This window comes from Acinonyx jubatus, chromosome E4 (genome assembly GCF_027475565.1).
Source record: "Acinonyx jubatus isolate Ajub_Pintada_27869175 chromosome E4, VMU_Ajub_asm_v1.0, whole genome shotgun sequence".
NCBI classification, from domain to species: Eukaryota; Metazoa; Chordata; class Mammalia; order Carnivora; family Felidae; genus Acinonyx; species Acinonyx jubatus.
In genome coordinates this window covers 18,712,820-18,735,429 of record NC_069395.1, presented here as the reverse complement: position 1 = coordinate 18,735,429, position 22,610 = coordinate 18,712,820, and the positions used below count along the sequence as shown (strand labels likewise).

Below are 22,610 nucleotides of genomic sequence, written 5' to 3'. Positions count from 1 at the left end.
TTAATTTATAATAAGAAGGAGCTATTACAGAACATTAACATTTGAATGTTCATGTGTTTAAAAGTCTTTCAGCTGAGGAGCATATGAATATATTTATTGCATATATTTCTACAATTTTTAAAATTGCCTATAATTTCACAAATGAAACCATAATCAACCATGTAATTTTTTTTAATGTAAAAATATATTACTTCAATTTCTTTAAGTCTCTTTAGAGAAAAAAAATATATACCATACATACAAATATACATACTTGCACACATGACATCAGCATCCATTTAAGAATGTTTCATGTGGATTTATTCTCAAGATTGATATTCTAGTGATTATGAAAATGTATTTTTACTATTAACTACTATTTAGATTTTTTCATGATAGACTGGTAAGGAAAAAACATGTCTACTATAAGGATACTATGGTTTCTTTTTATTCACACGACAACACTTCTACCAGTAAATATGTAGGTTTTTTTTTCCTCATACCAACCAATTTCCCATTTCTCCAGACACCATCTGGGGTCCTACAGTCCTAACAACCAAGTTAGTACAGACCCCATAGGTTAAGGGCTCAGTTCCATAAGACTGTCTCTTATTTTACATGCCAGTCACAAGTAGTGGATCCCTCAGTTACCCACACTTGTGTCAACTTGGCTAAATATTAAGGGTTCCCATGATTCTCTTCTCAGGTTGGATACACTGCTGTAGTGGTTCTCAGAACTTCAGAAAATACTCACTTATGCTTTTCCAGATTATTATAGAGGATATGGTAAAAGATACAGACGAACAGCCAGAACAAGGGAAGGTCCAAAAGGATTCCAAGCCCAGGAGCTTCTGTATTTGGTGAGTCAGGATGTGCCATCTTCCCCACATATGGATATGTTCCCCAAACCAGAAGCTCTCCGAACCTCATAGTTTATGGATTTTTATGGAGGCTTCATCACATAGGCTTGATCAACTATTAACTCAATCACCAGCCCCTCTGCCCTTCCCAGAGGGTAAAAGTGGGACTAAAAATTCCAAGCTTCTAACAAGGACTTGATTTTTCTGGTGACCAATCCTCTTCCACACGTATACCTAGTCACTTTATTACAAAAAAAAAAAAAAATGCTCCCAGGACTCCTATGACTCAGGATATTTCAAGGGATTTAGGAACTCCGTGTTAGGTACCAGAAGCAGATATCAATATATTTTTCTTACCTACTATAATTTGGTGAAATACGCCTGGACCTTCCTTTTGTTCATTGAATGAAAGTAATATTTACAGATTGAAAATATAGATGTATAGTATAATTTTAAATTATGGTTTTTTAAATAAGTTCCATTAAAATTAATGAAAATTTACTAAAAATATTTTTAAAATAGAGCATTATTTTGGTGACTACATATGTATAAATGGCACATTTGATAGAAACGATTGGTTTTTTTTATTAGAGTACATATGACTATGATTAATAGAAATATTGACTCAAAAGTGGTTCATATTCACATTAATACCTCTTAACCTTTGATGCATTTGAAAATGGCATTGATATCTTGTACAGCCCTCACATATCCATAGACAACACTCTTAAGTTCCTGATCCAGTTGGTCTGGGATGGGACCCAGGATGCACATCTTAATCAATTTCTCACCCGAGGCTTATCTTGCTAGCCATGGGGCACACTAAAACACCTCTGGCTTAAACAAAAAGACACGTTAGACAGTCTGAACTTTGGTACACTCCAAGACATAACTGAGCCCTCAATTAGTTTGTTTATATTTCCCTTGTATTTCTCCATTCGGTGCTATACCAAAACATGTTGGATTTGTTGTGAGGTAGGCTTCCCTCAGGGCTATAATATGACTGCAGGAAGCAACTGAGGCAGAAAGCTTCCTTGTTCACCTTCAACAAAAGAGAGAGAAGGCTTCCCCTGAATCATGGAATATAAGGTCTTTTGTTAGAACTGACTGGACCACCATAAGTCAGGCACCAAACTCTGAGAAAATAAAAGTTGCCAGGGAATTATAGGATCTGCTTGACTTATGCCAGTGTCCTTGCACTAATATTACTGATAAGGGGGTTGTGATTCCCTTGACCAGCCCATACTAATCAGGGTTTATTTATGGAGTTATGGGTAAGGTTTGCTTTTCTGCGTCACAGGGGCTGCACTGAATGGGATAGACAACGTAACAAAGCAAGTGTTCTGTTATGATGGTAGAAGGAAGTGGATGGCACTGGTTGGTCACCTCTAGCAAACACTACTACTGTTTTCACATACTGACCAAGATGTGTTTATACACAAACCGATCCATAAAAAATGGCAGAAATCAGATGTGACCAATCACATCTAAGTAGTTGGTAAAATAAATCTTTGACTACATGTATTATTCTTAAAATACAGAGTTTTGGGGCACTTGGGTGGCTCAGTCGGTCAAGCCTCTGACTTCGGCTCAGATCATGATATCATGGTTCTTGAGTTCAAGCCCCAAGTGGGGCTCTGTGCTGACAGCTCAGAACCTGGACCCTGCTTCTGTGTCTCCCTCTCTTTCTGCCCCTCCCCCCTGTCTCTCTCTCTCTCTCTCTCTCAAAACTAAACATTAAAAAATAGAGTTTTTACTAAATTAAACTTTCTTTTTTACAGTTATTTAATGCACAATATCCAGTAACATTATTTTTCTTTACATTAGCTAGTCAGTAGAATTGATTTTGCCTCTCAGCCATTTTTGAAAACCTAAAGCATTTAAAAAAATTTTTTTTACATTTGTTTATTTTTGAGAGACAGAGAGAGAGAGCATGAGGAGGGGTGGGGGCGGGCAGAGAGAGAGGGAGACACAGAATCAGAAGTAAGCTCCAGGCTCCTAGCTGTCAGCACAGAGCCCGAAGCGGGGCTGGAACCTATGAACCATGAGATCTTGACCTTGAGCCGAAGTCAGAGGCTCAACCAACTGAGCCACCCAGGCTCCCTGAAAACCTAAAGCATTTTTAATTTTTTTAAAATGTTATTTATTTTGAGACAGAGACAGAGACAGAGAGAACACAAGTGGGAGGGAGGGGCAGAGGGAGAGAGAAAGGCTCCACGCTCAGTGCGGAGCCCAACGTGGGACTCTATCCCACAACTCTGGGATCATGACCTGAGCTGAAATCAAGAGTCAGAGGCTTAACCAACTGAGTGACCCAGGCTCCACAAAAACCTAAAACATTTTGAGGTTGTTCTGTGTTCTTTCAAAATTAAGTCATATGATTTATTTATACTCCTCTTAAAACAAAATGAAGTACAATCAACATATACTCTAACAAATTAGTTTCAGGCTTAGAGCATAATGATTCTCTATTTGTGTATATTGCAAAATGGTCACCATAGTAAGTCTAGTCAACATCTATCACTACATAGCTATAAATTGTTTTTTCATATGATCAGAATATTTAAGATTGGACTCCAGATATATAAGACAGTATTATTAACTGTAGTTAATGCATTACATCTTCAGGAGTTATTTTATAACTAGAAGTGTTATAGCTTTTGACCACTTATGCCTAATTTGCCTATGCCCTTCTCCACCCCCACCTATGGCAACCACTAATTTATCCTTTGTACTGAGGAGCTCAGTTTTGTTTTTTGTTTTTGTTTTTGTTTTTGTTTTTTTTTAGATTCCACATATAAGTGTATTTGTCTTTCTCTCTCTGATGTATTTAACTTAATGTAATGCCCTTGAGGTCCATTCATGTTGTCACAAATGGCAAGACTTCAGGGCACCTGGGTGGCTCCGTGGGTTAAGTGTCCCACTCTTGATTTTGGCTCAGATCATGATCTCACAGTCCTGAGTTTGAGCTCCATGTTGGGCTTCACGTTGAGTGTGGAGTTGGCTTGGGATTCTCTCTCTCCCTCTCTCCTTCTGCCCCTTCCCACTCATGTGTGCTCTTTTTCTCTCAAAATAAATAAATAAACATTAAAAAAAAACCCACAAATGTTGGGGCATCTAGGTGGCTCAGTCAGTTAAGCATCCAACTTTGGCTCAGGTCATAATCTTGTGGTTCATGAGTTCAACCCTCAAGTCAGGTTCTGTGCTGATAGCTCAGAGCTAGGGACCTGCTTTGGATTCTGGGTCTCCCTCTCTGTCTGCTCCTCTCCCACTCACACTCTGCCTCTCTCTCTCAAAAATAAATAAATGTTGAAAAATTAAAAACAAAAACAAATATCAAGATTTCATTATTTTCTATCGCCAAATAATACATCATTATATGTATATATATGTATATATATATATATCATTATTATGTGTGTGTATATATATATATATTATATTATATTATATTATATTAATTTATCCATTCATCCATTGGTAAATGCTTAGGCTGTTTCCATGCCGTGGCTATATGTAAATAATGCTATAATGAACATGAAGGTACATATACCTTTTTGAATTAATGTTTTCGTTTTCTTCAGATAAAACTTGGAGGTGAAATTGCTGGATCATGTGGTGGTTCCATTTTTACTGTTTTGAGGAATCTCCGTACTGTTTTCCACAGTGGTTGCACCAATTTACATTTCCACCAATAGTGCACAAATGTTACCTTTTCTCCACATCTGCACCAACAATTGTTATTTCTTTTTTATAATAACCATTCTTAACAGGTGCAAAGTGATATCTCATTGTGGTTTTGATTTGTGTTTTTCTGATGGTCAATGCTGTTGAGAAACTTGTCATGTGCTTATTGGCTATCTATATATCTTCTTTGAGGAAATGTCTATTTAGATCCTATGTCCATTTCTTATTATTTATTTTTATAAGTTTTATTTAATTTTGAGAGAGAGTGTGTATAAGTGGGGGAGAGGCAGAGACAGAGGGGGACAGAGGATCCCAGGTGAGATCTGTGCTGATAGCAGTGAGCCCAATGTGGGGCTTGAACTCATAAACCATAAATTCATGACCTGAGCCAAAGCTGAACACTAAACAGACTGATCCACTCAGGTGTCCCAAGATCCTCTGACCATTTATTAATTTATTGATCATTTGATTTTTGTTTGTTGCTATTGAATTGTATGAATTCTTCATATATTTTGGAAATTAGTCTATTATCAGATATATGATTTGCAAAAGTTTTCTCTGATTCAGTCAGTTGTCTTTTTATTTGGTTGATGGTTTCCTTTGCTATGCAGAAACTTTTTAGATTGATATATACCACCTGCTTATTTTTCCTTTTGTTATCTTTGCTTTTGGTGTCAAACTCAACCATTGCCAAGGCTGAAAGCAAGGAACTTACTACTATTTTTTTTCTTATGAGTTCTATGGTTTAGGTTTTACATTCAAGTCTTTATTCAATTGTGAGCTAATTTTTGTGTATGGTGTAAGGTAGTGTTTGGTTTCATTCTTTTGCATGTAACTTTCCAGATTTTCCAACTCCATTTGTTGAAGAAACTGTCCTTTCTTTATTGTTGGTCCTTTGTCATAAATTAATTGACCATATGTGAATGGGTTTATTTATGAGCTCTCCATTCTGTTCCATTGATTATGTTTCTGTTTTTATGCCAATTTTGTATGGTGTTGGTTACTATAGTTTTGTAATATAGTTTGAAATCAAGGATTGTGATAACTCTAGTTTTTTTCTTCTTTATTTTTTTAATGTTTATTTATTTATTTTGAGAGAGAGAGAGAGAGAGAGAGAGAGAGAAGAGAGAGAGAGAAAAAGCAGAGAGAGAAGGAGAGAGAAAATCCCAAGCACGCTCTATACTGTTAGCCCCATATGGGGCTCAATCTCATGAATGGTGAGATCATGACCTGAGCTGATCAAGAGTCAGATGCGTAACTGACTGCACCACCCAGGAGCCCCTGTTCTTAAGATTGCATTGGCAATTCAAGGTGTTTTGTGTTTCCATACAAATTTTAGGATTGTTTATTCTAGTCTTATGAGAAATGATGTTGGAATTTTGACAGAGTTTAGTTCAATCTGTAAATTGCTTTGGGTAGCATGAACATTTTAACAATATTAATTCTTCCCAGTTCATGAACATGGGTTATCTTTGCACTTATCTGTAGCTTTTTCAATTTCTTTCCTTAATGTCGTAGTTTTCAGTGTGAAGGTCTTTGACCTCCTTGGTTAAATTTATTCTTAGACATCTTATTCTTTTTGATGCAATTATAAATGAGGTTGCTTTCTTAATTTCTCTAATAGTTCGTTATTAGTATATAGAAATACAATGGGATTTTGTATATTGATTTTGTATCCTGAAAATTTCTGAATTCATAAACTAGTGCTAACAGGTTTCAAGATTGAGTGTTAGTATTCGAGATTGTCTTGTGATCTTTCAAAATTAAATTATATGACATTTATACTTCTAATTTAATCTACATGAATTGTCATTATTTAAAATCTGTGATAATCTCTGTTATCCTTTTCAGATATGATATTCTATGAATCTCTAATGCCTGATAAATGGAGATGTGTTACAAATTCAAATAGACAAAATATTTTTTAGTTTTCTTCTATGTCACACCAGATATTTTAGTCAAATACTTACATGGATTTGAAATGTCTTCACCTGTGGTATCTTACATCTTGACCATTTAGGATTTAGATGTTGACCCTTCTGGGAAATCCACAAATGTTTTTTATGTGATAATGAAATAGAAATAGAAATATAGAAATAGAAATAGACATAGTGTAAAAAAGAAATTAGACTAGTAGTGTTTGATATAAGGAGCAATAGATTGTAAGTGATCAGACCACTATCATCAGGATGTATGTATTTATGCTCTCCACTTAAATAAATTTGAGGCTCAGTATATTCATCTTTAAGATAGGGAACAGCTGAATATAGGTGAGCCAGACATGCTTTAGCAGTTTTAAAAGTGAATGACCCTAATTGTGACTTGTTCTTGATCCCAAAGAATCTAGTAGAGTGAACATCTGATTAGATAGACAGTCCAGGAGAGGAGGTTTTTACAGTCAGAGAATCTTTAAGAATCATCTTTCTAAGTAGAAACAGTCTCTGTTTGTGTTTGTACATCGTACTCAACATAGGGAAATACTATGTGATATATGCTTCTTTTTCTGTTCCACTTGTACCTATATATACCAGTAGACTAGTAATGAACAGAAGAGCACAATATACCTATTTAAATTTTTCTATCTGTGAAACCCCTGGGAAATTTTAAATGAGAACTATTTATTGTACTTTATAAAGCTATACCTCAATTTCATGCCCAAGTAGTGTCACTTTCATTTTTAGCTGGAAGCCATTGTAACCTGATGAAGAGACACATGGGATCACAAATTAGCTCCCTTGAGAAGATTTCTATTTTTAGTCAGGGACTTTTGTAACTCAGAACACACACACACACACACACACACACACACACGCACACAGAATTTTTGGAAGTATTGCTATCTTTCCTTCCTACAGGCACTACTGGGTTTTTGTTGTTGTTGTTTGTTTATTTGTTTGTTTTGTTGTTGTTTCTTTGGAAGAATAGATATTTGTTGTTCAGGCAACTGTGTGTTTTTAATTAAATATATTTAATATTTAATATATTAAGTCAATTATTTTTTTTTTCGTTGTCAATATTGAAGTATTTTTCTTTGTAGTTCTTAACTAGCTGGGCATTCCCCTGCACCATTATTGATGTCATCTATGATATCATGAGAGTGGTGGCCATCAACATTGTAGCCCACAGATTGGGCAGTCCCCAGGATCTCTTTTTTGGTTCCAGAGAGTTCTCTGGCTAAAGATCGGTGCTGCATCTGTCAGGCAATGTTGAAAATCTCATCAAAAGTGATATGTCCACTGTGCTTAATGTCTGAATGGTCAGTTTCAAAGTAATTCTCGGACCCTTCCAATCACCAGTTGTCTTCGCAATGCCATCACCATCTTTTTTTGTAGACAGACCCAGAAGGCCAGTCTTTGGGGCCAGGGCAGAAAAGGCACTGACTCACCCACAGTGCACCTCAAGTATACAACTTTGATTTCACTGGGGTTGAACTTAGGTGGCATGGTGGATGCAACTGGTGTCAGATGAACCTGGATTCAGGAAGACCAAAGACATTCACCCCTTTGCCTCTTCTGAGCTGAAAGCCATAAAATTAGTCATCTTAATTCACATGTATCTAGCATGTCTTAAGAGTGTTTCAGAATTTAGCTTGTAGCTGAAGTGTTCCTTCTGCTATTTTCACAAGACATATAAATTAGGACAAATTCCTGTCCACAAAAAATTTTAATCTCTAGAAGAAACAGATGTAAAAACAGACATTAACACCGAAACCTGCCCAGTGATGACATATGATTACTTTTTATTTTATTATTATTTTTAGTTTTTAAACTTCTCAAATTTGAATATAGTTGTTGATACACAATGTTCCATTTGTTTCAGGTGTACAACGTAGTGATCCATCTTCTCTATATGCTATGCTGTGCTCACCACAAATATAGCTACTCTCTGCCACCATACAACACTATTATAATATCATTGACTGTATTCCCTATGCTGTGCCTTTCATTTCTTTGACTTATTCATTCCATAACTGGAAGCCTGTATCTCACACTCCCCTTCACTCATTTTGCCCATCCCCTCACTCCCCTTCCCTCTGGCAAACACCAGTATGTTCTCTGTATTTATAGATCTGATTCTGCTTTTTGTTTATTTATTTATTTGTTTTATCAGGTTCCATATATGAGTGAAGCCATATGATATTTGTTTTCTCGGTCCAACTTACTTCACTTAGCATTATATACTCTCAGTCCATCCATGTTGTTGCAGTTGTCAAGATCTCCTTTTTTATGGCCGTGTAATAATATATATATCATATCCTCTTTTTCCATTTATCTATCATTGAGAATTTGGAATGCTTGTATATCTTTGCTGTTGTAAACAATGCTGCAGTAAACATAGGTGTGCATATATCTTTTTGAATTACTGTTTTTGTTTTTTGGGAGTAAATATCCAGTGGTGGAATTGCTGGGTCAAATGTATTTTTGTTTTTAATTTTTTTGAGAAAACTTCGAACTGTTTTCAACAGTGGCTGTACCAATTTATGTTATCACCAGTGGTGCACAAAGATTCCTTTTTCTCCATATCCTGGAAACACTTGATACTTCATGTCTTTTTGATTTTATCCATTTGGATAAAATGATGATGATCTCTTATTGTGGTTTTGATTTGCATTTTTCTGATGATTGGTGACATTTAGCATGTTTTCATGGCCACGACTACTCTTTATAAGAGACATATCTGACTGGAAAGAGGTGGATGATGAAGTCTTCTTGAAAGAGTTTAGTTTTAAAGTAGGTAAATTTTTTGCTAAGTGACAATGGTGGAGGACTTGGCAGCAGAGGTATACTAGGGAGAAGGAGACAACATCCTATTTTGTGCTCATCGTAATTTCCTCACCAGTTATTGCAATGTTAATAATATCTACCTCATAAATGCTATAAAATTAGAATACAATGTAAGTATAAAACACTGTGCTTAACATTTGGTAGGTGTCCAATAATTGTGAACTATTTTTCCATTTGTACTTAACTATATTTCAGACGATTAATAGAAAAATGTTCTTTTAACTAAAATTATGTTGCTTAGTTAGCCTCCTTGCTAACATAAATTGGATCTCTCTCTCTCTCTCTCACTCTCTCTCTCCCTGTTTCTATCTCAGAAATGAGATTTTAAACCAAAAGAGTTAAATCCTTAACTCAAGCAATGAATGAAACAACTACTAACTTAATTCTCTCACATACAAAGGTTTATATAAGAAAAGACATTCTCAAATTCTGGTTTATCTAAAAATTGCTTGTGTTTGTTTTAGTGCAGATTCCTCAGCCTTGAGGAGTCTGTTTTTTGTAGGCCTTGTCTACAACCTAAGAATGTGGATTTTTAGTAAGTACTACAGGGGATTCTGGTGCAGGTGTTCAAAGGGTAAAACTTGTAGAGAAATATACTTCATGGATTTTGTCTCATTTTTAGCACAAAGTACTGCATCAATCTGCAGACTGTCTAGCATAGAGTGTTTCATGGATCATATTCAATACAAAAATAGGCTAGAAACTAGACTTTTTAGATTCACTTGATCCAGATTTATACAAGGTGCATTCATTATTTTTTTCCAACATCATACTTCGTACAAGAGGTAGTCATGTGTAAGAAGTAACCCCCTTGTGAAATTAGGTTATCTTTTCCGCCACCCATATTTTTGAGTCACCACACCTATTCATTTAAATGTTCAAAGTAGACTCTATGTAAATCAACTGTCTACTTTCTGTTAATAATATATGGATGGTCAGTGAGGGTTTTAAAGCTAATGCTTTCTCTCCTTTATAAACATACATATGATCCTTCACACTCTTGATCTCTAAAGAAAATTGCACAGCCTCTCTGTGCTCAAGACATGAACTAATATTAATGTGAACTTAAGTGGAGCATTAATTAAAGGAAAACTTGTCTATCCTCCAAAATTTTTCACAAAGAAAAAAAATACATGACTTTTGGGTTCTTTGAATTTATGTGATATTTTAAAAACTGTAGTTTGATAGGAATCTTTCAAAATCAAATCAAAATTTGTTTTTGTGGCTTAAAAAATACTTATTTTAACATGTGTTCCAAGTAAATTTACTTTAAAAAATATAATCTGCACTGAACAGGATATTAATCCCATACTATAGTGTCATTTAGGCAAAATTTGACAGACTCATATATTAATTTTCTTTTTTGGTAAAAGGTTGTAAAAATCATCTCATGCATAAAAAATGATTGAGAAAATATAATAAATTATTTTTGGTGTAGTAATATTCAATATTAAAATAGTATTTACCTCTTCCTTTTCATGAGGTAATTTTCTTAGTAAATTGTGGGGAGAATTTTAATAATTAAATTCAGATAACTAAATTACACACCTAGATAATTAATGAAAGCCTAAAATTCAACCTTTGTGTTCAAACTCCAGATATTCAGTTGGGTTCCAAACTTGCTGACTCAGGGAATACAAAATTTAGATCATAATTAGATTAGATAGTTTCACTATATTTTCAGTGTGGAGAGAATTAGGATATGGCATGAAGGAAGTAAAACATGGCAAACTCATTGTTTCCAGCCCACAAGGTGGCAGTAAATAAGGGTGAGGTAGATAAGTCCAATGCCTGAGTCCAAATGTATGGGGAAGTGGGGAAGGAGAGAGTTAGAAATTCTGGAATGTTAAAGAACAGCAGGCATAGTGACATCCTTCACTGCTTATTGGGGAAGGCTGGAAGCCTGTCAAAGAACAATTCCAAAATGACATGGGTGTCTTGGTGATAGTAGAACATGGCTAGAGGGATGAACCTGGGCACCATTCTTGGTTCCCCATGGCTTGCAAGTGGTTTGCAAGGGACCACAAATAACACTTGCCCTGTTAAGGGGCTGCAGAAGGGTGAGAAGTGGAGTGGCAGAAGATCAGAATCAAATGAAAAATCCAAAGTAGATCTCAGCTTTGAGTCCAAAGGTAAGAGGTAAGGACCATGTTCTACAAGGAAAAGTCCTAAGACCAACTGAGTATTAGTTCATAGGAGCAAACACAGCAGCTACTGCATATTGAACCTCCATGTATCCTCTAACACCACATGGTTATTAAAGGTCACACATCCCCTTTGTTTTGAAGGGGGCTAAAGAAAAGAGAAATGTGAAAGCTTTATGCCTACAGAATTAGGAGATATACCTATAGGGGAATGTTTAAATACGGAAAAGGACTATATATTATATCATATATAACTCAATTATATGTTACAAATAATATATAATTCTTAAGTGTTAATTTGACATATTTTTTCAATGCTTACTGGGTGCAATGACTAAGCATTGGGATAAAAACTATGGTGTATTTAATTGAAATATATCAGAAAAACTGGATAAAGTATTTAATAGTTTTAATAGAGAATTAGATTGTGTAAAAAGCATCATTAAATGGAAGGTTTATTTTCTCTGTTGAAATTATTTTTTCCTTCTCTTAGCCTTGCTTATGAAACTGCTATTTTCAACCCATATGACCAATAGAAGACTCTCAGAACGTTTTTCCTTCTATTAAGCAACTGGATTTAGAAAAATTTACACATAGATGAGGCCACACCTCCTCTTATTCTCAGTGATAACCTGAAAAAACCATGTATTTAGAGAAGGAAATCAAAATATAATTTTTGATTAATTTTTACTCATGGTAGCACATAGCAATTTCTGGCAAAATGATAGGAAAAATAAATAAATGCTTCTAAGCCATTGATAGATAAGAATACTATAAACATCACAATATGCTTTGATTTTATGAGATCTTGTCCACTAAGATCACTATGTACAAGATTTCTTCAGTGGTTTTACTAAATCTCTGCTTTAAAAGTAACACATTCTAAACATACTGCAAAGACATCTCTTTGAAATGGTGTAATTCTGCATTCTTTCAGGTATCTTCCCCTTTCCAAAAGGAGAAAGACTTTTCATGGCTGGGCTGTCTATTATCCTATCATTTAACTCTAACTTAGATGTATGTCCATAGAATATATTGTCCAAGTATGTGAATCTTGGTATAAAATAAATATTTAAATAAACATAGTTTATATCAAACCTTATATATTATAGTGAACACAGAATATAATATTTGAAAAAAGAAATAACGGATAACAAAGTACAGTTTCTTCTTACTTTTAATTAAAATATGTTTCTTAATTTTCTTTGCTATGTTTTAGTTTTAATATCTCTGTCTATAGTAAGAGACCTATGATACTTTAACTACCTAATTTAAGAGAATAAATCCCCTCAGATTACTATTTGAAATATCCTGATTAAAGAAACCAGCATAGTTTGCAATAATATGAATTTAGAGATTTTGCTTTTTTTGGCATATGCACATGCATATTCTCTATAGAAAAGAGAATTAGTCATTTGAAAAAGAGTACAAGGAACCTATTGTCAGCTGAATCAGTGTTACAGGAAATAATGACATTTTAATTGTGCTACTCTGTTTAAAAAACCCATTTTTATTAAAAAAGGAAATTATATTTTGTTCTGAGGGCTCATTAAATACTCCATAATAATGAGACTAAATAATCATAAGTAAAGAGAGAGGGAAATATTTTAAACTATTATAAAATGTTATAGAAGTGAAAGGATTGGCACTTTTTAAAATCATGTGCATGTATCCTGGCTTAATTTGTTTCTTTGAATCAAGCACTAAATTATGATGAGCAATTTACCTACAATACTTCACTTACCTAAATGATAAGAGATTCAAAATACAACAGAATTGATGTTAAATATTTTGTATGGATTAAGCTTGAGTTAAAGAATAAAACACTGGCTACTTAGTATATTCTCAGGCAAAATAGTAATTTTAATGCAGAGGGAAATTTTAAAATAAAATACTTAAATGTATTTTCTCTACTTATTCCCTATTCCCTTGGCTTAGCTTTAGGGCATGTGGAAACATTAAAATACTTCTTAAAACTGAAATTCTGCAGTGAGTGCACAAAACTAGCCATAACATTCATTTTAGCATAATCAAATGCAAATTCTAGCAACCATTTTCAGAGTAATACATGCACTCAAGGTTTTTCAACATGCTTTTAGATTTAATAGTTCTGAGATGTGAGCTATATATAAGAAAATTAATCTAAAGTATATTTTGAATTCCTCCTTTAAGTACATGATTTTACTAGATAATTAGGAGGGAATACAGAAGGATGTGATTTTATATGTCTTAGGTTTTCTTAATGTCTTGCTTTATTTAAAAAAAATATATGTATGTATTAAGAGCCTGCAGCTTTCCATGCATTGTCCTTATATGAATTGAAGAAATGAACTTCATACATACCTTCTTTTTTTTTTTAAGTTTATTTTTATTTATTTTGAAAGAGAGAGAGCAAGCAGAGGAGGGGTAGAAAGAGGGAGACAGAATCCCAAGCTGTCCGTACAGAGCCCAATGTGGGGCTCAAACTCATGAATCTTGAGATTAAGACCTGAGCCAGAATCAAGAGTCAGATGCTTATATATCGGGCACCCCCGATATATATTTTCTATCATATACTGTTTGCGTATTTGATGAAAAGTGTATTGATGTATTAGCAAGGTTTTATTCTGAAGTTGCTAAAAGAATAAAAATTTCATGCTTATTCATACGTGCTACTGTGGTTCCCTTTCTCCCCAGGGAGGGCTCTCTTTCCCATCAAACCTGGTCTCACACTTGTATCCTTCTTAGAATTGCACCAAAGTCAGAAGGCCATTATCAATCAATCAGTCAATAGCTTAAGTTGGTATCAATAATGCCTATCCCTACCTTGATTTTAAGAGAACTCTGTAGCAGTCTTAATCACATTTACTGGTCCTTTGACACACACTGTACTATATATGAATATACATGTAAATACACATATATGCATACATATGAATGTGTTTAACCTATTTAATGCATATAAAATGTTTTAGAGTCTCCCAGTTAATGTTTGAGTAAATATTATAAATAAAATAAAATTAGAATCATGTACTAAATACAATATTACCCTAATAATATAATTAAAGAAGTTTCAGCTATTGAAAAGTCTACTTAGATCCTTGGCTAAATACTATTCACACTGATAGTCCTTTATTTAGATATATTCCATTTCTAATCTTGTGATCTCAGCCTGCTCATAACTACAAACAATGTATAACAAAACTATAGTAAGAAACTCAAAATAATTAAATGTAACACAAGCATTTTGTTACATTAACAGCATTTCCAAGACAACGCAAACAATTTAAAAGTCATAAAACTTAGGTCAAAGAAGTTCTAATTACTTTGTTTTCCTGATCCCCAAATTCTGTTCTTTCCTTTTTTTTCCTTTTTGCTTTGAGAAATGAGATTTCTTTTCCTACAATATACCCAGTCTCTCTCTCTCTCTCTCTCTCTCTCTCTCTCTATATATATATATATATATATATATATGTGTGTGTGTGTGTGTGTGTGTGTGTGTGTGTGTGTGTATCTATATATAGATATAGTCTATATATCTATACCCAATATAGAATAGCAGTGCAACTGGGTATAGGTTTGGATTTATTGGAGATGGAGTTAAGTTTTTCATTCTTACTGTGACTAACAAAATATCAAAAGTGTGAAGCACAAAGTGAATGTAAGGTATTACAAATTGGGGTTATCTTACTTTTCTTTCAAGAAACGTTTATATTGGGAAGGAACAAAAGTGAGCTTTTCAGGGAAATCATTGTAAACATGTGCTGCCCTTACCTGCACTGTAGCAATATAATGCATTATAGGCAAGAGAGGCAATCTGAGAATTCCAATTATACCACTTGGGAGCTGCGTAAACTTAATCAAGTTACCCCACCTTTTTTAATCTCAGCTTTTCTCCATCAGTAAATCGGGAATTATAATAGTATCTACTTCACAGATTGGTTGTGAGAAGTAACATAAATTCCGCGTATACAACTTAGTTCCTGGTCTTTAGTAAGGGGACTGAACATTTTAGACAACATCATCATCATCATCATCATCATCATCATCATCATCTGTACCATTGCAATTATTAGGATTGTCCAGTTTGGCAATATTTGTTGAGTTTTATTACTTTAATCTCATGTTTATATTATGAAAGTGTGCAGATGACAATATAATTTTAAAGCCACTGTAAGAGGAGTATTAATCATCTGGCACCAAAACATGTTTGAAACTAATCTCCAGAAGATTCTTTTTAATTACAAAGTTTAGGGTGTTTGACCAAGCTAATCTCTTATTCCATTTTTAACTTCATACCATCTGCTGTGCTAACCAAGTAAAATGGCAATGCATTGAAGATTAGGGTGATGCACACATTACCATCTAGTGAAATATTGTAAAACTGAAGAGGACAGATTCTGAAAATTAATTAGTAGTGTCTGTCCTACTTCAAGTATGGAGTGTAAAGTGATAAAGTTAACTGTCTTTAATCCTTAAGGTGATGAAGGCAGGCATGTTTTGGTCTCTATCATTGACCCTAAGAATTTGGCAAACCCTCTTCTGATGTTAGCATCAGTAGATTAAATTTAATTTATAGTGTGGTTACAGCTCAATCATATCCTACCTGTGAATCACCACAGGAAGCCTTAGTTCCTGGAAGAAAGTGTCTAAAAAGAACATTTCTATTTCTTATACTCTCTAAGAAACCTATAAGATTTTTTTTAAAGTCAATTTACTCTTTTCAAGTTTCTATTTAAATAGAGCTATTTTAAAATCTATTGTTCTATATAATATATAATTGTTGTTTGTTTTCTAATGGCTAATCGAAGACTAGCTATTTATCATGATAACAAGTTGCTATCCTAGATCTGTCAACATAATATACATGCTTTTTCTAATTCAAATTCAAATGCTAATCATACCAAGTATGGAGTAGCAATTATATACCAGCAAATGGAATACAACATATAGTTTACTAGGTATCTATTTTGAGACACTACTGTGAGGCTGTGTGAAGTTTTAGAAATGAATAATCCATATCCCCTTCCTTCCAAAAGCTCATTCAAGAAGTCTTTCTCATTTCTACAGGAACATTTTCATCAGTGTTTAAACAAACTGTTATCACCTCTATATCAATTAACAACAAAAACAACAAATGACTCTATTGACCCATGACTGCCCATTTCTCTGCACTTTTGAACAGTAAAAGTCATCAAAAGCAATTTATATACATTTTATTGCCAATATTGCTTCCATTTTCCCTGCGTCCATCCCAGTTAGGGTTTGACTTAACACACTCACACCATTGAGCAATCTTACCAACTTCGCCAGGAATTCCCATGTTCTGAAAATCAATGGTCAGTTGACCATTTCAGTTATACCTTTTTTCCATTTACTGAAGCCTTATTAATGCTTCAGAGAAAAACAAATGATCAAAAGTGCCAAATGATATGATTCAAGCTCACGATATTTTTTCCCAAAAGAGAGGAAAATATCTCTTCCAATTCATAAAATAGAGTCCTTCACATCAATATGATTGGGTCAAATTAAGTCTTACGTTGTTTCTCTTGATAATAGTCATTTTGACATGTTGACCACTTAAACCTTCATTCTTAAGCCAGTTATTTGTAAAGCAATATAATGGTGTCTGTTTATCAAAATCTATTCTTGGGAGTAGGAAAATTTATATATTTGTACATTTATGAGCCATATGATATACAATTGGATATTTGATCAAAATTAGAATTGTGGAGGAGCCTGGGTGGCTCATTTAGTTGAGGGTCTTGGTTTGGGTTCAGGTCATGATCTCATGGTTCGTGAGCTCAAGCCCTGTGTTGGGCTCCATGCTGACAGTGCAGAGCCTGCTTGGAATTCTCTCTCTCTCATTGGCCCTCTGCCTCACTCTCTTAAAATAAATAAATAAACTTAAAAAAATTAGGATTTTATTGGGAAGAAAACATGGGGGAATAAAGGGAATGGAAAATAGGAAGTGATCACTACAAGCAGTTTTAAATTCACTTTTGCTTTTTTAAGGTGAGGATTGTATTGTGTATAAGGATGTCAAACTTGGCTACTCATACAAACGTATAGCATATAAAAATATAATGAAATACTTATTACAATATTACGTGTTATCATATTTTTCTCTTTATTTTGTGCAAAAAGTAATTTTGCCTGGTACACAATGTTCTTTTAGTCTCGAATATTCTTCTAGGCCCGCTTTGCCTTATTTCTACTTTATACATTAACACATTCATTCATTATTTGTTCAAGCATTCATTAAGCATCAACTACTGTGCTAGTACCTTCCTAAATTCAATAAATAAGCTAAAGCCTCCATAGAACCTTTACTTCAGGAAAATCTTTCCTACCATCTCCTGGGCATATAAGCTTATAACATTCTGTATATATTCATAGCACAGTTGCATGATTGCGATTTTTCATCTTTGATGGACTTTGCCATTAGACTGTAAGCATAGTGATTATGACTTGTTACCACTCTATTGCCGATAGCTAGTCATTTAGTTTCCTAGGGCTACTGTAACAAGTAATCACAAACTGGGTGGCATAAAATGATAGACATTTATTGACTTACAGTTCTGGAGACTAGAAGTCCAAAACCAAAGAGTCAGTAGGCCATGCTCTCCAAAGGACTGAGAGGAAGATGTTTACTAATCTCTTCACAGCTTCTTGTGGTTGCTGACAATTCTTGATGTGTCTTGCTTCGTAGGTGCATCTCAACCTTTGTCATCACATGGCATTTTCCCTGTATATCTTTGTCTCTACATTTCTCTCTTCTTATGAGGATACCAATCATTGGACTGATACTATCCAGTATGACCTGATTTACAAAGACTCTGTTTCCACATAAGGTCACATTTACATGTACTGGTGATTAGGACTTAGACCCATATTTTTAGGGAACATAAATCAACCTGATAACCCTATAGTGCCTGGAATATTGCAGGAACTCAGAAAATATTGTTGACTAACAGATAGAGTGACTTTCTCCACCCTCCATGGACACTGAAGTATATAGTAACTTACTACATAATCTGAAATACTAGAATTTCATAAAGGGAAGATATTTTGCTATTCATTTATAATGGTGATTTAGAGAAATAATTCTTTTATGATTTATGTTAAGATATGTTTATTCAACCTGTATTTACACATTAATGACAAAGGAGAATTTATTATTTTGGGAATGGTTTATTTTTACTAATTGGTCAGCTGTTATTATACATTGTATATACATATGTACATACAATTATACAAATAAATATATATGCATATAATTAATGAAAATTCATATATGTGAAAGCATACTTTATTTTATTTTTTAATGTATTTTTTTAAAGTTTATTTATTTACTTTGAGAGAGAGTATGCAAGAAAGCACATGTATGAGCAAGCAGGGGAGGGGCAGAGATAGAGGGAATAGATATAATCCCAAGCAGGGTCAGCACTGTCAGTACAGAGCCCAACATAGGCTCGAACTCCCATTAAGATCAGGACCTGAACTGAGATCAAGAGTTGATCACTTAAGGGGTGCCTGGGTGGCTCGGTGGTTAAGTGTCTTATTTGGACTCAGTTCATGAGTTTGAGCCCTGCATCAGCTCTGTGCTGACAGCTCAGAGCCTGGATCTTGCTTCGGATTCTGTGTCTCCCGCTCTCTGACCCTCCCTTGCTCACACTCTGTCTCTCTCTCTCTCTCTCTTTCTCTCTGAAATAAATAAACATTAAAAAATTTTTAAAAAAGTGTCAATTGCTTATAAGCTTTCAAAATGCAATTAAAAAAGAGAGAGAGTTGGTGACTTAACCAACTAAGCCATCCAGACGACCCTTTTTAATTTAAAGTACTACTTGGACCATTGTGTTGGGAAGCGACTCAGCTGTTCAAAGGCCAAAGCAAGGATGCCAGTCTGTTGTATTCATCCATATGAGAGAAGAAGGTGACTTGTACCAAGGTTGTAGTCTTGGAGATGGTGAGAAGTGGCTACCTCATGCATACTCCTGAAGATGCTGATGAATTGGAGGTGAAGTGAAAAGGACTGAATTGCCAAAGATGACAATAGATACTTTATTTAAGCAACAGCAGTGATGAAGATGCCATTCATTTAGAAGAAGAGGAATTATTATTTAGAATAATTATGTTTTGGGGGAGAAATTGATTTTGAATTTATTGAGTTTAAAATTTATTATATTTTCAAGCAAAGATGTCCAGAAGATAGTTAAGTATTGCAACATAAAGTTCACCAAAGAGACCGGATACAAACTTGTGAGTCATTGTAAAGATGGCATTTAAAGCTGTGAAGCTGGATGAAATCATAAAAGAGGTTAATCTCAACAGAAAAAAAAAAGTCAAGACTAAGCATTGAAACGTTCCATTGCTTAGAGATCGTGAGATGAGGACAAGCAAACAAATGAGACTAATGAAAGAGATAAAAAAAAAAAGTAGCCAGTAAAGTAGGATATTAAGGAGAGTATAGTGTCCTGCAACTCTAACTCACTCTACACATTATAGTTTCCTCAAGAATTCTCATACAGCTTCAATTACAGACTCGTCCTCATCTTGAATCTTTTTTGATGGTCTCTTGATTCCATTGCCCTTCTTAAATTTCAGTATCCAAAATTAAACAGTGTTCCAAATTCATTTTGATAGTGCAGAATAGAGTGAGCTTATCAATTCCCATGATAAGCACACTATAACTCTATTAATGCTGCCTGGGATTAAATTAGCTTCTGTTAGCTTGTCACATTATTTGCTTTGATTAACTGAAAATCCCCAGATCCTTGACATATGAACTGATTTCAAGCCAAGGTTCCTCCCTCCTTTAACTTTTACTACTGATTTTTAGAAATTATACCCAGAAATTTACATTTATACTTACTAATGTCATCATTTGGTTCCAGCTGATTTTGCCTTTCCAATTTATTCTCATTCTTGATTCAACAATGAAATAAAATAGTTACAGTTTTAAACTAGATGTGTTGTCCCAACCTGATAAGCATACTTTAATTGCCTTCTGCAATTCATCAATATCAGAAGAGATGAAGTCTGTAGCTATCTATTAGAAATGTCTGCAGAGAATACCACTGATTCTTCATGGTAAGGGATGATGTTTGTTGTTGGTGATGCTGGTATTTGCAAAGCATTTATAAAATCAAAATGATTAGTTCCGACTTTTTTCTCACTCTAAAAGAATAATAATGTTTATTAGGGTATAATTAGAGAATAAAGACATAATAAAATCACTCTCCTCTATTAACACAGTTAACAAATATGTAGCAATTATGGGCTGATATAAATTATAAGCTCCTTACTTAGATTGTCAGTCATTTAATCCTTAGTGAAACTCTAAACTAGATACTATTAACATCTCCATTGTACAGAAAAGGAAGCTGAGGCTTAAAGGAGTGAATATAGTAATTCTTCAACTAGTCATAATCATTCAGAAAATGGAGTTGATATATTATTCCAGGCATCTGACTCCAGAGCTCCTGCACTTTTCTGGCAGGCTCTGTTCCCTCCTTGCAAATCAGTCTGAGGAGATCAGTGTAAAATTAAAACCACAAGTAATCTCATCATCAGATAAAGTTACTATGAATATTTTCAGCTGTATTTTTGTACATTTTTTAGTATATATGTTTATATAGACAATAAAAAACTTGATTATTACATATATGCTTTTATTTTTTTTTAATGTTTATTTATTTTGAGAGAGAGAGGGGAGGGGCAGAGAGAGAGGGGGAGAGAGAGAGAATCCTAAGCTGGTCCCATGCTCAGCGCAGAGCCTGATGTGGGGCTTCATCTCACAAACTGTGAGGTCATGACCTGAGCTGAAATCAAGAGTTGGACATTTACCCACTGAACCACCCGGGTGCCCCATAAATACTTTTGAAACTTGACTTTTTTGTCTTTACTTAAAAACATACCCTGAAAACATTCCCATGCCAAAGAGAATGGACCCATAGCAACAGTTAAGTTTATATAATTATATTATATAAACATATAATATTAAATAATTGTAAGAATTAAGTTACATTGTTTATACTTGAAGGATGGGTTATTATTTTATCAACCTCTTGTCACTTAACTTTGCTTCTAAATATTTTTTTTAATATTTTAAACAAAGCTGATAATATCCATTATAAAATTATAGTCACTATGATATAGTAGTTTGAAATCATTAAGCCTAAACTTTAATGCAGGGTGCTCCATGGGATAGTGATCTGATAAGTGAATTACTTAGATTCTCTAAGCTTCAGGTTGCTTATGTTTAAGTGATATAGTTAACAGTATAAGCTTCCCAGAGTTGGCGTATGGGTAAAGTAAAAGAGTGTCAGAAAAAGCTTAGAATGCTGTCAGGCAACTAAGAGCTAGTATGTTTACCCTTAGATTTGTGCAAATGATCCCATTATTTCTATAGGTTGCCTATAGATATGCCTCTGAAACTAAAACATGTGGCACAGAAAATATTTGTAGTTTTTTTTGTATGTTTATTTATTTTGATAGAGCATGAGCAGGAAAGGGGCGGGGGGGGTTGCGGAGAGAGAATCCCAAGATGGTCCCATGCTGCCTGCACAGGTCCCAATGTGGGGCTTGAACCCACAAAACTGTGAGTTCATGACCTGAGCTGAAACCAAGAGTCAGACACTTAACTGACTGAGCCACCCAGGCACCCTATTTATGGTTTATTCCATCTTGATATACATGTGAAATTTCTTTCCAGAGCCCATTAAAATTTTGCCATTACAAAACACATTTAATTACATTGATATAGATCAGAGTTTTCATTTTTCATTACTTAAAGAAATGACATTTACAATTTGATTTTCTTAGAAGAGATCTGTAACTCGTTTATGTCCTAGGATTTACTTTTGCAAAAAATGAAGGGTTTTTTCTTTTTATTTTATATACAACTTTAAGTTTTATGAGAAATAGTTATTTTTTTTTAAAGATTCGACTGTGATGGCTACGTATACATGACTTTATACTTATAAAATGCTCAAAAATAAAAGTTCAAAAAATGAAAGTAATGGTAAAGTTGTGCAAAAAGCATTCAGGTCCAGAAGTTTTCCATCACTAACATAATGTGGAATGATATGATATTGCACCTTTTCACATACTAATGAGGTGACTCTCTTAGTGTTGAAATGGCTACTTCTGTTAAACGAGAGTTCGTGACTCCT

At 34.2% G+C, this 22,610-nt stretch overlaps 1 protein-coding gene and 1 pseudogene across 3 annotated transcripts in view; one reads left to right on the top strand and one right to left on the bottom strand.

The window, feature by feature from the left end:
• BRINP3 (BMP/retinoic acid inducible neural specific 3) overlaps nucleotides 1-22,610 on the top strand; it is a 412,309-nt gene that overhangs the window by 84,627 nt on the left and 305,072 nt on the right. The gene's annotated exons all lie outside the window — the stretch shown is intronic.
• On the bottom strand, nucleotides 7,089-8,224 carry LOC113603924 (60S ribosomal protein L12-like; annotated as a pseudogene).